The sequence below is a fragment of the Cupressus sempervirens genome, chromosome 1, assembly GCF_028749045.1.
Source record: "Cupressus sempervirens isolate cs-2001-9-10 chromosome 1, ASM2874904v1, whole genome shotgun sequence".
Classification (NCBI taxonomy): domain Eukaryota; kingdom Viridiplantae; phylum Streptophyta; class Pinopsida; order Cupressales; family Cupressaceae; genus Cupressus; species Cupressus sempervirens.
In genome coordinates, this window is record NC_143118.1 from 478,033,838 (window position 1) to 478,050,296 (window position 16,459).

Genomic DNA, 16,459 nt, shown 5'->3' on the forward strand with positions numbered 1-16,459 from the left:
ATGAAAAATGTAGTGTTCCTCCTGATATACAGTCTAACTAACTTGATTGATAGATTTTGTAATCAATAACCATTGAGGCAAATTTTAATTCTCTATCCAGAATACCATTTACAACAAATGTTTTCTAACCTTTCTTACAAGATTTTATTAGTCATTCAATTTTTGTTTTAGAATCTAGTTTCATTGAACATTCTTTTCCAGCAACTAATAAACCAATTACTATGTGAGTTATCTATTTTTGTTATTTCAATTGGATTTTCTCCTTCTAATAGGATATATTCATCATGAACTTTTCTTAGTAAACATCTGATCAAATTCCTCTTTGAAATTTTTTATAGATGTATAATATGTATCAGTCCTTTCATTTTAAAATGACAAAACTCATGCTTGTGCCTTTGGTGAAATGGTGAAGGGTCTTGCCTGTAGTGCTTAATTGAGATTTTTTGACTTTGACCCTTGGTGAAATAATGGGGCATCTTTCCTGTAGTGCTTTCAACCAAGGGTTAAAGAACATTTCTGAAATTGAGGTATGCATTCAACATGACTTAGTGCCTTTTGATGAGCCATCTCTTTCAATTAGGTTTTGTGCCTTGCTAAATTTGGATAAACCATTACCTTCTTGCTTAATTGCATCATCTAAATATGGATGCTGGAACCAAATAATTATTATTTAGGACCCACAAATTATGATTAAGAAGGTGAGTTTTTTGGGACATTTTACCACTCAATGTCGAGATCCCAGTTTCTCTTATTTGATAGTTTGTAGTGACCATAACTTTGACCCCTTAAAGTGCAATTTTAGGAAAAAGTATATTCCTCTTACCTCTAATGATTCTTGTGTATCTCAAGCTAAAAGGATAAGTGATTCATATTTTTTCTCATTTGGATATCTAGTTCATTTTCATTTGCCTAAGGGTCATTGTAATGCACAAAAAGATAAATCTCATGGAGGCTATTTTGGTCCAATAACTTTGTGTCTAATTTGTACACTCCTCTTTTATTGGAAATCTAATGATAAGAAAGAACCACTAGAACTTTTCACACTTAGATTACTTCTGCTTTTACTTCATTAGATTATCTAATCTACTATCATGCATGCACATAAAGTAATAAAGAGATCAACACCATCAATGCTTTGACACAATATTTGGTAACCTAGAAACCCTCCGAGGAGAAGGTAAAATTGGCGTAGGGATCACACCCACGATGCTTCACTACTGTAGTAATAAAATTGGTCTATTAGGGATTACAATTGATCACTTTTGGTGATCTACTTTGTTAGGAGTGTGAAGGATTGTAAGGTCCACCTTATGAAAGGATTTTATAATACAATGAAGTATGTACTTTGTTAAGAGATTCAACAAAGGATTGTTAGGTCCACCTAGTTAGAGGATTTGATTAATGCAACTGTTAGGATGAATCAACAGATTCTTTTCTTTGCAACTTTGTTTGTTGATGTAGATCCTCTAAATAATATGATAGATAACTCTCTTCTTTTTCCCTTTATATTGCTTTGTAGCCTGTTTAATCTATTCCATATTTGCTTCTTGTCTTCAAATATTCATATTTGTTTATGTATTGCTTCTTAGAAAAATGAATTTTCCTTCCTTATATATCACTCAAACAATAACTTCATACCAAGTTGGCTTATGCAAGAGATAACTTCATAATAATCAAATTATACCTTCAAGTTGGCCAAATGTTGATGCTCACACAACATTGTGAGCTCGGGTGATACTATCACACTTGGGAAGCACTGGATGCTCAGGTAACACTTTATCACCCAGGTGATACCAAAGCATATAGACTTGAAACTAAATAGCTCAGTTCATACATAGAGCTTGGCTAGAACTATGAGCTTAGTTAACACTAGGAATTTGGTTTCCACTAATAACCCAGTTTATACTTTGAGCTTGATTAATACAATATATCCCTGATCTGCTCAAGTTACACTAAAATCTACTTATTGATGGAAAGATTGGTTGTAGTATTAACCAACCTTCGTGGATAACTTAAGTGGTTTTGTTACTAATTGACAATATGTCTTGCCATAGGGTCAACAATCTCCCCCTTTGGCATTACTGATAAAAAACACTATCTTGAGTAGTTCTATCATCAATTGAAAAATTCTTAATCAAAAAAATTATGTCAAACTCCCCATTTTATTATCCTTGGTTCTACAAGTTGGCTTGAACTGAAAACTCTATGGCTCAGTCACAACAATTTGAATTTGGATTTTTCAAAATTGTGTTTGTTTATCTAATCATCTTCTTTATATACATATTCCTCTATACATTTCCTCTACACTATATAATTTTCCTTTGTACATATTTTCCTTTTGTTTATATATTATATTTTCACCCTTATTTTTGTTACAAATGCCTTAAAAGTTATCTTTACAAGATAATACCAAAATATGTGTGGAAATCATTAAGCACTTTCAAAATTAAAGACATAGTTTTATCCCAATTTTTTTGCAATGCCTCCAAGATGTGCAGTTCAATCTGAAGTTCAACTAATAACTCTATCATGAGATCTACAACTAAGAAGTTTGTTTCATGAACTAATGTCTTTGCATGTGCAAGATGTTTATTCATCACATCCATGTGAGGAAGTTTCATACTCTGAATTTCTAATATAGTTGCCCTTATTCTGGCTTCCTCCCTCAATAATCCTACCTACAAATCTATCAAAAATCTAACTTTTACAAAATGATTGGAGCTGAAACTTGGGTCAAGTGCTAATTGACTAGCATTGATCTTCAAGTCTTAATCAATCTTAGTTAGTTTATCCTTTCCTTGGTGAAAATTGAAGTGTCTCATAATTTTGTAAATAAAGAAACAACATTATTTACAACTCCTTCTAGAGTACTAATAAGAGTGAACAATTCCACTTGATCAATAGCAATCTTCTTTTCTACATTCTCCAAAACTTTATTTTCAAATTATCTTTCTTCCCTTATTAGAATTTTTTCCTGGCCATCTATATCCTTACTGAATGTATTTACAATATCAACTAATTTCTCAATAATAGGGGCCTTATTATTTACCTCAATTAGCATAATGTCCAAAAATATGTCCTTGATATCTTCAAGAACCTTTCCTCTGTCTCTTTTTGCCTTCAATTTTCTCTGATATGTTGTTTTCTTCTATAGATCACTCAAAATTTCAACATAGACCCCCTTTTATTTGATGATGCAAGATGCTCCTACATCAAAATGATTATTGTAAAAAGGTTGACATATATCATTACAAGAGAAGAGTATGTACTAAATTGATAAAGGGGGCATCCCAAGAACCCATGGATGATGTTGGTGGTAATGATGTGGATGGTGAAGGATTTCAAAGGAGGAGGAGATCCCATGTGAGAGATGGATGAGATATAAGTGGTTGAGGTGGGTAAGTAGGTAGAGATATTGTGGAAGAGTTGTTCTTGGATAGGGTATTAATCCTAATGTAGTTCAACATAGACTTGTGTACATTTTTGGTCCTCACATAGATGGTGGAGGTTAAGGTGGAGGTGGTGGAGATGGTGGAGATGAACATAGGATTGGAGGTTGGATAAGAGGTTTGGGTGGAGTGAGGATAGAAGGAGAGTTATCACAGGAGACTAATTCCTCTTAGGACAACTCCTTTTATGCGTATAATTATTTTGGCACCTTTGTAGGGACAAAAAAGGCATTGTACATTTAGATAGGTTTCTCTTTAGGCTCCTATTACTCATAAAATTGTTGCAACACTTATGAAACCTAGCTAGGATATACAGGTTTTGTAGGCTAGTTCCCTGGTTAAGAAAGGTTAGTTGGAATGATTTTTTAGCATGATACAAAGTTTGGTTAATATGTTATCTTAGACTTAATTAGGAAATTATTTATTTACTCAAATGGGAACTCATCCTAGTTAGATAGAAGGTGTGGGGATAGTTAGGATCCTCCTTCATATGCAAGTGGTTATATAGGCATAAATACCCATAGTTGTTTGAAATGATATTGAATCGACGGGTGTTAAAAAATTAAAATATATAAAATATAACTTAATTTATATTATGGCCCACCTTTTGTATAAAGTAATTTTTGGGTGGGAAGGGGAAATGAGGCAAATAAATTTACCAAAGGCTCCCACAATGATGACATGTGGACTACTAGACATTTCACTGAGAAGCAAAAGGGATTAACATCATCGTAGCCTTACATCAACCACTAGATCATAAAAGATCAATGACATGAGGTGTATTTTGAGCTAAAAGGGAAACAAACACTATATTTTACAACCAACATCCCCATAACAATGATGTGTGTCCATTCTATCATATGATTGTGTGTTGTGTTTGAATCAAACACTATGAGTATGAGCTTCAACTCTTAGTTATAGTATGTATGATCAAGAATGTATGTACTAAAATAAATAAATACCCACTATGTTTCATGTACCAAAAACTATGCCTTTGTGTAAACTTGTTTCCACTTGTGTTTTCATTGATCAATAATAGTTTTTCAGTTCTAAAATTGTATGTAGCAACACTATTTCATAATTAGAATCATAGAAAGGCTTCTTTATTGAGGAATGCAACACAGTCTATCGACTCTGTCACCACATTTAGTCTTTTAGTTCTCTTCTCAAATTTAGTTTTCCGGTAAGATCCCAAGGACTAAATAGTTGATAAATCATTGTTTTATAATTGTAGATTGTAGAATTTAGGGTTTAATGGCATGTAACTTTGTAAGACTAAATCATTAATAGTGAGTAGTTATTGGTTAAATTCTAGAATTCCAACTAATTTTCAAAGTAAATTAACACTATTTCAAAATTTGAATGATAGAAAGGCTTCTTGATTGAGGAATGCAACATAGTCTATTAACTCTTTCACCACTTTCAGTCTTTTATTTCTCTTCTCAAATTCAATTTTTGAGTAAGATCCCAAGGACTATATAGTTTATAAATCATTGTACTATAATTGTAGATAGTAGAATTTAGGGTTTGATTGAATGTAAATTTGTAAGCCTAAATCATTAGTAGTGAGTAGTTATTGGTTAAACTCTATAATTCTAGAAAATTTTTAAAGAAAATTATAGAATTAGTTAATTTACTTTAAATTTGTAAAGGCCAAAAGGAGTTAGGGTTTAATTTTAATTACCACTGTAAATCATATTTTAAGATTATGAATAGTTATAAAAATTTTGTAACCAGATCACAATGATGAAAAGAAACACAAAGAGTGCAATGTAGAAACATAGGAAACAAAAAAATTTAGTAGACTTCTTTGAAATGCTTAAAACACAAGGTTTCACTAATGAATTTTATGATATTTATGATCATGTTATATATGGGAAAAATGTCATGGAATTTAGGTTTCACTTGAAAATAAGTGGATAGATCCAAAAAAAGATGAAAATTATTCAAAGTATAATGCTAGTGTAGGGACCATAACATATAAACTAGCAACGCAGCCTCTTGGAATATCACATTTGGTGTTTCCTCCAGTATTCCCTTGTTGAGAACTTGTCATGCTCTATGCCAAAAATTATGAGGAATACAAAAAGGTAATTGTTAATAAAAGTACTTAGGATGTAATTTTTTCCATAACAAAGATTGAATTTGCTAATCGATTGGGAGTAACATGGGTAGCACAAAACTCAAATGTGCACATTGACCTAGAAAACTTGGTAGAGTCATATGAGAGATTACCAACAAATAAAAAAGATGTCTAAGTTAGAGGACTAATATTATTCCCATCCAATCTTCAAAGTGGTCATAAGCCTACTTATAAATTTGAAGTGCTTTGATAATAGGTCCTAGATACTATATCATTGGTATCATTTTGTTTGGCATTGAAAAGTAATGAGGAAGTGGGTGGTAGCATTCTAGAAATGGTTTACAATATTCATTGTCAAGCAGGACGAGTATGATATAATTTTATTAGGCAAATTGTGCATCGCATGCAAAAAAAGTTGTTAATGATTAAAAGTGATTCCCATGAGATGTTTAGATTCACAACCTACTTTTCTATCTTTTCCTATCAAAGCATCATCAAATATTTTAATGTAACTAGCTTAAGCTTAATGTTCAAGATCAAGTATACTTTTGGTCACTTGTTATAAGCATGAGTGATAGCATAAGGAACTACACAGATTTATTTGATTTCTTCTTGGAATCCTTGTGTCATATAATCAAAGACACTTCAATGCTTAGATTTCCTGAGTCTTGTAGAAATTACATTCAATTGGGAAGTTAAATATAATTATCTAATTGGTACTTCATGCAAGACTACCATGTGTTAAGGTTTTATAGTTCAATGGTGGAACCCTTCAAACTTATAATACATGTGATATAGAGGGTTTTTGCATTGAAATATGTATGGCAAATAGAGAGTGCAGATGTATTATTTCATGGTCAGAAAAATAAAAGCCATGCTCTTTCCTTTCCTTTCTCATGTGGAGGGTTCACATTTGACAGATCAACATTCCAAGTGGCACATGGGTTTTTCACAACATTTGATTTTGATGTTGATTCTTATTGGCAGTATGATCCAGTAAAAATAATTGGCTCAAAGCTTGTATAGTATGGGTACCCACCAACCAAGTATGTACATTAGAGTATACCATTGATTGAAAGATTTAGAAACATGAACTCTTGGGAAGTCATTCCAATAGAGATGGAGAAGTGTATTGCTGAAAGAAATATTTCAGTTTAGGAATTGTCAGCACAAATTAGAGAATTGCACAACCAGAAAAGAAAACTAGAGCCCATCACATCCTAAATTTTTTACCAAATAGTGGACAACCCCAATAAAATTCCTATTCCAAGAGAAATAGAGACTAATTGTGGCCATTATGGTTTGGCTAAAAAAAAATTAGAGAGTTTTGGAAAATGAGGAAGAATCTCGGTGAGCCAAAGACCTCTATAGAGTTTGATTCTTTGGACAAGGATAAAATATTTAGCCAATTGTAGGATGAAGAAGATCTGGAAGTACTAAAACCAATACCTAGGGATGGGTCTGAGGATTATCACAATGATTCTTCTATGGATCCCCAAGCTACTCCAAGTACAAGTATAGTCTCACTCTTTTCATCATTTTTTGTACTCAAAATAGAGAAAATGAAAACTTGTGGAAGAGGGGCTGACTTGATGGAAAAGATGCATTTTTTAGGTGTTGGTGGACTGGAACCAAGTGGTGAAGGAATTTGGTTTCCACCTCAAACATTAGCTCCAACAAAATATGGTCCTACTCATGTCCTTTTGGGTGAATCATTTCTACATAGTTCCTCCATAAGTGGTAGTGCAATTCCTAGTTTTCCTAGTTTTGTCTCACCTTCAATTCAGACTCCACCTACTACTACCCCTATTTTTAGTGGTGTAAAAAGGACATTATGAGTTGATATTGGCCAAGTTCAACTAGGTAGTGTGAAGAAGAGAGAGGTTATGCCAATGGTTTTCATTACTAATCCAATGTTGAGCTCAACAATTGCCACTAATACAATTCCTTCAAGACAAAATGCTCAGAGTAGTCTAAAAACTCCACTAACTAGTGACAGTGGGGCAAGATTAGGAATGGATCAAAGTGTAATAATTATAATGCCAAGCATAGGTGGAACTCAAGACAACTACATCAATGCAAGTGCTATTTGTCCTTTCAAACATCATTTTATGTCTGCAAACCCATATTTTAGTTTCAATTATTTTGCTACAAATCTTCAATAGACCAAAATCAGAAATAGACAAAATAGAAAGGCATTGAAGAAGGAAGCAACTATTATAGCTCGTGATGAAAAAGCTACATTGATTAGGATATTTCCATCTTATGACCCAAATAAAGAATTGATAGAGTTCACGATTGTATTGCCCCAACAGAAAAATAATAATCCACTGAAGAGCCAAATAGATGCATCAAAATTACAAGTTAGCACCCTATAAATGGATTTATTGAAAGTAAAAAATGTGGAAAAAGTCAATATAGCCAAAAATATGAACAATGTGTTCTACACTTCATTGTTCGAGAGCGAGAGAGCGAGAGAGAGAGAGAGAGAGAGAGAGAGAGAGAGAGAGAGAGAGAGAGAGAGAGAGAGAGAGAGAGAGAGAGAGAGAGAGAGAGAGAGGACTATTGAAAAGTTAAAAGAAGACCTTGGAAACTAAAAAGGCATAAGACAAAGTAGTGACTAATAAGTGCAGAGAATTAGAGAAACTAATAAAAGATTATTCCATCAAAGAAGCAAATTAATAGAAAAAATAAATGGAGGAAGAACTAGAAATTTTGAAGAAACAATTGGAAGAAAGAAAGCAAAATGAAAAAATTGGTGATCTAAACATGCAAGTAGTAGACAAACTAAAAAGATGAGGGAACAATTGGAAGAAAAAAATTAAATAATGGAGAAAGAAAAATATTCTATTGTAAGTTTGTTCAAATGGGTGGAGTTTGTGGCACAATTAAATAATAAATTAAGTGAGGATTTGGGTAATGAGAGGGCAAAAGAAAAATAGTGGGAAGACAAAGCATGAGAAATAAGGAAAGAAGGTGAAGATGATTTGTCAAAATTATAGGGAGAGCCAAATGAGGCAGATAAAAAAATTAGAAACTACAAAAATAGGTCAAATCAATCAATGGTAAAAATGAAAAATAAAGTGAAAGAAATAAAAGAAACCATATTGTGGGAAATTAAAGCATATGGTGATAATTTGTGTAATTGGTTTGAATTGTATGACAATATTGATATTGTTTATCGGGAGATCAAAGAGCACATTAAGAATTTTTTTCAAAAGGAGAGCGCTACAAGAAAGATTTTAAAACAAATGAACATAAATAGTGACAGCTATTTGGCAAGCAAAGGAATTCATGACCTTGTTACTACAATACTATGGGCGAGCTATATCATTCAAAATTGTCACAAATTGAAGGAAGCATATAAATATTTGACATTATTTTGGAGAATGCTTACCAAGATTACAAATGAAACAAAAGAAATGAAGGGTCATTTACCATAACATAACAAGCATCCAACTTCCAGCAAAAGTTGCAGGTCATTTACCATAACATAACAAGCATCCAACTTCCAGCAAAAGTAGAATGGAACATCCTCGAAAAGATGGTGGAACCATCTCATTGTTGATTGATCATAGTATGTGAAAGTACTTTTAATCATTGATTCATTTATATAGTGTTGTATTGTATAATTTATTTCTATTTGCAATTGTTATATAAGAGTTTCAAGCTTGTCCTTTTTTTCTTGAACAAGATAAATGTAGCAAAATGTAGATAGTGGCATGTTTAATAGGACTCTTAAAGGAAAAAGGAACTGATATCAAATTTGATGCTACTCTTACCATAAGGAAAATTGACCTGAAGCTATTGTTTCTCCCTTCTTACTATAGAAGGCAATTCAGAGTCATTTTCTATTGCTAAGGTTTATAAGTTATGACTATGTAAAATGAACTCATTGAACTATATCAATTATCATGTGTCTATAATATATAAAAGGTAATGAAACTCAATATGAATTGTATCATATCAATTACAATTTTCTAATGTTATACTTTAAAAGAAAATTGAAATTCTTCATGTGTTGTACCATAACAAGTTAGCATTGTATGATAATGAATAATTATTTTTGACTCTTCACATAAGGTAAATAAAAAATAGTGAATTCTGTAGTGCCTGCCCCTAGTTCGCATTTCTGTTATCATTGTCAATTTGCTTTAGGTTGATTTTGTGCATTGATTAGTTTAGAGATATTGGATTTACAATATTATGATATTTTATCATGTCTTTGATTACAAATGTATCAGTTATTATTGCTTAGTTGATTTCATTCATGACGTTAATGATGTTTTGATGATTCCTAGTTAGTAAATGTGGTTTCTTTCATAAAAAGGTTAACATGATGTCTTTAATGATGATTATGTTGTATTGATAGAGATGCATTATTATATGTACGCATTTGATGTTAGACTTGTGATTTTTACAATACTTACCCCATACTTGCATGTGTATGGTGCGCGTGTTTATTTTATCTTTCTGTCTGACGTGTTTGATGTGGTTAAGGGAGGGAGTCGTAGTCACCTGCTAGTCGGGATCTACATGATGAACCACTCCCCACCATTGTCTATTTAGTTTAGATATATTATATACATGTACATGCTCGTCTTTTATGCAGGATGCAGGTACCGGGCATCGACTTCCCTGAATTGCCAGGATGAGCGTGCCCTATTAAAAATACTCAAATGGTGAGAATGGGAAGATAATGATCAGGTCCAATCCTAGCCATAAGCCTATAATACTTGTCTTGCAAGGAGGACTCGTAACAGACTGTCTACCCTTTTTAAACCTGTGAGTATTTTATGCGTATGTTGTTTTGTGAGTCTTTGATGTATTTTCTATTAATTAAGTCTAATTAATAGATTAAATTAATAATTTAATTTAATGGAGAATTATTATGATATTATGAATATTTAATTATATTTAATTAATTGAGAAATTAATTAAACATAAAGAATTGAATTGGAAGATAAAAGTTTTAAGATTAAATTTAGAACATGATAATATTTATTTAATTTAATAATAATATATTTAGAGTTTGTTTTTAAATAAATGCTAAATATTATTGTTATTTAAGTTAATAAATATTTATCAAATTAAACGTTCAAAAATATATTAAAAAGGAAAAAGATATTAATTTATGGAAAAGATTTAAGTTCGCATGAATGAGTTTTAAATATAAGAGATTAATTTAAAAGATAAAAAAAAACATGTGAACTTAATAAAGATATTCTAAGAAAGTGTGCATGAGATTTTAAAAGGTTATTAAATTAATTTAAAGTAAAGTAAAGTGGAAAGTTAAATAAAGTAATTTAATAATTCAATTAAAGTGCATGAAGGAATAATAAAAGAATATTTTAATTTAAAAAGGAAATTAACTGTGCATGAATGAATTAATTAAATAAGAGAGAATTAAATATTGGAGATAAAAGTTAAAGTTTAAATTTAGAAAGTGATTATATTTATTTAATTTAATAATAATATATTTAGAGTGCATTTTTAAATAAATGCTAAATATTATTGTTATTTAAGTTAATAAATATATTTATCAATTAAGTTTCTAAAAATGAAATTAAAAGTGAAAAGATATTTAATTATCATAAAGATTATAGTTCGCATGATTTATGCATGAGTTGAAAATAAAAGAAATTAATTGAAAAGATTAAACATGTGAAATTAATAAAGATATTTAATCGAATTAAGTGCGCATGAGATTTATAAGTTATAAATTGATTAAAATAGAAGTTGAGTGGAAATTAAATAAAGAGATTTAATAATCCATTTAACATGCATGAAAATATGAAAGATAAGATAAATAAAGGTTGATTTTAGAGTTAACGAGGGGGATCAAGAGACCTCTCGGGTAAACGCACAATTAGTGCCCCGATTGTAGGAAGAGAACTCCTTATCAAAATTGGAGGGTTCATTTTTCAAGGGGGATTTTTGGAGACAAGTTTTCACACACAAGTCTCAGAGAGTTTTTCAGACACAAGTTTAAAAAGGGCACACACAAGTTTGGAGAGCAATTCAGAGGGATTGGAGAAGAAGGAATTTTTCGTAGCTTGAAGGATATTGCTTGCAGTAGAAATTTTCATCCAGCTGTTAGAGTTTTAGCATTAGTACGAGGTAGGGTATTGAAATCTTGTGAATACAATTTTAATTGGAAATATCTATTTGCTTCGTGATTATTGAGTGATTGAAATTTTGTTTGTCATCTCGATTGTTTTCAAGATCTGATTGGTTAAAATTAGTCTCTCATTATTCATATAGAAGAATAATTGAGGAAATTAATTAAATCATGTAGGATTTGAAGGAAAAGAAGATTTAAAATTAGAAATTCGAATGATTTGTTGTGTCCTCTCTACCATACTATATTTGCAGATAGTATTTAAAATAAAAAAATAAAAAAAATAAAAAATTAAATAATGAGAAGAAAGAAAGAGGTTTTATTTTATATATATAAATTGTTATTATTTTTAAAAGAAATATATATTTAAAAATAATATTAATTTATTATAATGTATTTGGATTGTTTAAAATATTTTAATATATTTATATATTACTAAAAAAAAACATACGTTTGAAATTTTATAATTTTTAAAATTAAAAAAAAATAATAATAATATTTAATTTTTTTGGGTGGGGACATACCCCCCGCCCCGTACCTACTATCGGCAAATTCTGCCGCAACAGCCGGTACCGCTGCTGCGCGCAGCAGGGTACCTACTGTCGCAGGTACCAGGCCGGCAGGCCTTTAAACACGCCGACATATATACTTTTTTTTAATATTTTGTTTTTTATTTATTTATAAATTTTAGTGCATTTTAAAATGTATTTAATAATGTGATTTAATAATTTTTTATTAATGATCTTTATTAATATTTAATAATTTAAATATTAATATATATTAATGTAGTTTTCATAATTATTAATAGTTTTTAGTTTTAAATTTTTTTAATTAAATTGATAATCAATGAAGATTTTAATATAAGTATTTAAATGATCAATTATTGATTAATTTAATTAGCTTAATTAAAGTTAATTAATAATGGACATTATTTGTTAAAATTGTAAAAATAGATTATTGATTTAATGGAAGATATTAATGAGGGTTTAATGATTTTAATAAAGTCAAATTTGTTTTATTTAAAATCATTAAGGATTGTTTTTATAACATAAATAAATAAATGACTATCCTTAGCTTAGTTATAAGGTAATTGAACAATCATTTAAATATAGAAATGGGTTAGTTAAAAAGGAATGATTGCGAAAACTTATTACCTAGAACGTATGTTAACTAAAAATGAAACCTTATGTTCAACTTAACTACGTGAGTTCGATTAAGCCAAACATGAAACTTACTCTTGGTATCTGTATTGTTTTACTTGTACTTCCTATGCTTTGAGATTTTGGTGTTGATTAGATGTCGACCAGTCTAGAGAGTACACCAGAGGTCTTTGTGATATTTATTGTATACTATTTATATGGCTGGTTGTCATGATGTGTTATGTGATTCAAATTGGAGATTATATTTATGAGGTTTATCTTGTGGAGCATTTATGTGTACTTGAATGGGAGAGCCATCCTATTATCAGGTTGCCTGTTAAGGAACCGAGTTTGATTTTTATGGGTGTTGTGGTATGGGACACAACTGTGTTTTTATGTGCTTAGGAGAGGTTGTCTAGGTACGTGACTTGGGAGTGGCTTGCATAGGGGTCCGGGACCCAAAGTGGTCAGTACCAGGGTAACCTAATGCAAGTTATGTAATAAGTGATAATCTAGTAATTAAAATTTATGGGGGGGATAAACACACTAAAAAGATAAGTTAGAGATATTTGATCTACCCATGCCTTTAGTGCTTGTATAGACTAAGGATGGGAATGAGATGAGTGCCTCGTCTTCTTGAGAGGGCTTTCTAGTTTCCATATGTGTGATGTTGAGGGTCCGGGATTCATAGTAACCAGTCCAGGGTAACCCAATGCTTGAGGGTCTGGGATCTCTTAAGAGATCAGTCCAGGGTAACTCAAGCAGCCATGTGATGACACTCCCTAGTATGTAGCCTAAGTCTCCTCTATAGATTTTGTGTACCTCTGGTGGTGTATCTATTGTTGGATGTGTTTATTGTGGTTACTTACTTTCGTTGATGATGATTGGTGATTCATGATGATGTACTTTTGACATGTGGCTTTTGACTTGAAGTGATTATCTTTCGTTGACTTTATCTTATGATCTTGGTATTTGGTTTATACTTGGTTCGTGTATGATGTTTGGTTATGTGGTGTCGGTATTGGATTGAGTGTTCTTACTTTTGGATTATTTTATCTTCTTGATTAGTATGTGTTACCTTTGAGATAGTTTTGGCTAGTAGGTATTCCATGCCTAGGAATGTTTTATGTTTGATAGCCATTTCTGGATTGTTCATTATCTTCCCTGCACGGTGGGAGTGAAAGCCTGACTAGGTAACCACGCGGTCGGGAGGTAGTGCCTTCTTACCATTTGGGTTTCCCTTCACATTGTCATCTGTTGGATGTTTGTTGCAGAAGATGTACCTTTATCATTCTTATTTCTTATCTCAGAGACTTCTTTTCAGATGATGTATATATGTTATCACGTATTCTGATGTATTGTATCTTTTCTCACATACCCTGCGACATGTGCAGTGGATGTTATTGATTGGATGTACTTTCATTGTATTGTTTATACTTATGCATTTTCTTATGCGATTATGTATCTATTATTCCTTTATGATCTTGAGACATTGTACTTAGAACTTAAACTAATTAATTTAAAAACATTAAATGTGACTCAATGTAAAGGAACTCTTGAGGAATTGAAACTATATTTGTAATTGCAAATGTGTATTTGTTGTGTATGTTCATATTGCTTCCACATTAATGTTATCTTGATGTTGTTTAAACTTCAAAAAAAAAAAAAAGTTCAGTAAACATTGTAACATGTTAGGTTTATTTCTCTTGGGTTCCCGAGCGGGGCATTACATATGGTATCAGAGCCTGAGTTTCAACATTGGGAACTCTGGGCATTATGTGCGCCATCACTTGAGCAATTAGTAAACTTGCAACTTATTTAAATGACAAACTTATATTGACATCAAACTTGAAACCAAACTGTTGAACAACAAACTTTGAAATGCGACAGATTCTAAACATGGAACTAGAAAACTTATAAAACTTTTTAGATTATTGCTTTATGTCAGTTAGTTATGACCCTATGGTTATGATGGATTCTTAGATGTCATTGTTGTGTTTGGGTGTTGTAGGAGAGATGACTTCTGGTTCTAGATCCATTAGGATCGTAGCTCAGGACGTAGTAGAAGTCGTGGGAGAGTTAGTCACCGTATTGCTTCCTTGGTCCATTTAGGGGACCCTATTCAGGAAGAGGCTAGAGAGGATGATAGTGTTAAGCAAGTTGCTGAGACAGAAGGACCGATTACTAGAGACTTGGTCAAGGAGATCCTAGCACGCCTACCGTTGCAGGATAGAGATCATAATTCAGAGCATGGAGATAGAGATAGGTCCATGAGTCCTAGAGGGAGAAACCTAGAGAGCATAAGACGATCTAGCCAGTCCATCCAGATGAAGGACCTATTACGAGTCAAGATCAAACCTTTCAACGGAGAAGGTACTGGATATGATGCTGAGAATTGGTTGATTGCACTAGATAGATGTTTTTCCATGCAAGACTTTGACTCTAATGCCAAAGCAAGATATGCCATCACCCATTTAGAGCACTTTGCAGTGATTTGGTGGAATATGGAGGAGAAGAAACTTGGGATAAATATGCAGACTGTTACATGGGAGTTGTTCCTTGAACACTTCCATGAACGATTTCTATCAGAGCAGTGGCAACTTCAGAGGGAAAATGAGTTTCATGACTTGAGACAGGGTACCAAGACTGTGGTGGAGTATGAGCGTAAGTTCTTTGAGCTTATGTCTTATGCAGGAGTTAGTGATAGCTCACCATTGATGGTCCAACATTTCATTAGAGGACTTAATGCTAACATCATTGGGGGTGTTAAGGTTTTCCAACCTAAAACCCTTAAGGATGCTATATTGCGAGCTACTTTGGTTGAGAGGAGTGTGACTGCGGGTCAAGGTGGCCTACCAGGTGTTCAGGCTAGTGGGGCACTTTATTCAGGAGCATTGAGGGATAACCAGTCTCAAGGGGCTGGAAGTTCTAGAAATTCTCCTAACTTCTCTAAAGGTAATCAGGAGAAGCCAGGAAGAAAGTTCTTCCATGGTAACAGTGGTGGTTCACAGTAAGGGAACTATCGCAACTGGAAGCGTAGTATGCATAATAGGTTGGATCGAGTTCCTCGAGCTCTCAGTGAGGATGCTAGTGTTGGTAGTTGTGATTAGTCGCGTACACCTAAAGCTCAGGGAGGCTTTAGTGGAGATTGCTACTTTTGTGGACAATATGGTCATAGAGCAATCAATTGCCCCGATCGTGGACCTTAGTTTTGAGTTGATTCATGTCTCTTAGTAATGGGCTTCCAGGAGTAAGCCTAATTCTAGGGGGGGTGGATGTAGTGCCTGCCCCTAGTTCGCATTTCTGTTATCATTGTCAATTTGCTTTAGGTTGATTTTGTGCATTGATTAGTTTAGAGATATTGGATTTACAATATTATGATATTTTATCATGTCTTTGATTACAAATGTATCAGTTATTATTGATTAGTTGATTTCATTCATGACGTTAATGATGTTTTGATGATTCCTAGTTAGTAAATGTGGTTTCTTTCATAAAAAGGTTAACATGATGTCTTTAATGATGATTATGTCGTATTGATAGAGATGCATTATTATATGTACGCATTTGATGTTAGACTTGTGATTTTTACAATACTTACCCCATACTTGCATGTGTATGGTGCGCGTGTTTATTTTATCTTTCTGTCTGACGTGTTTGATGTGGT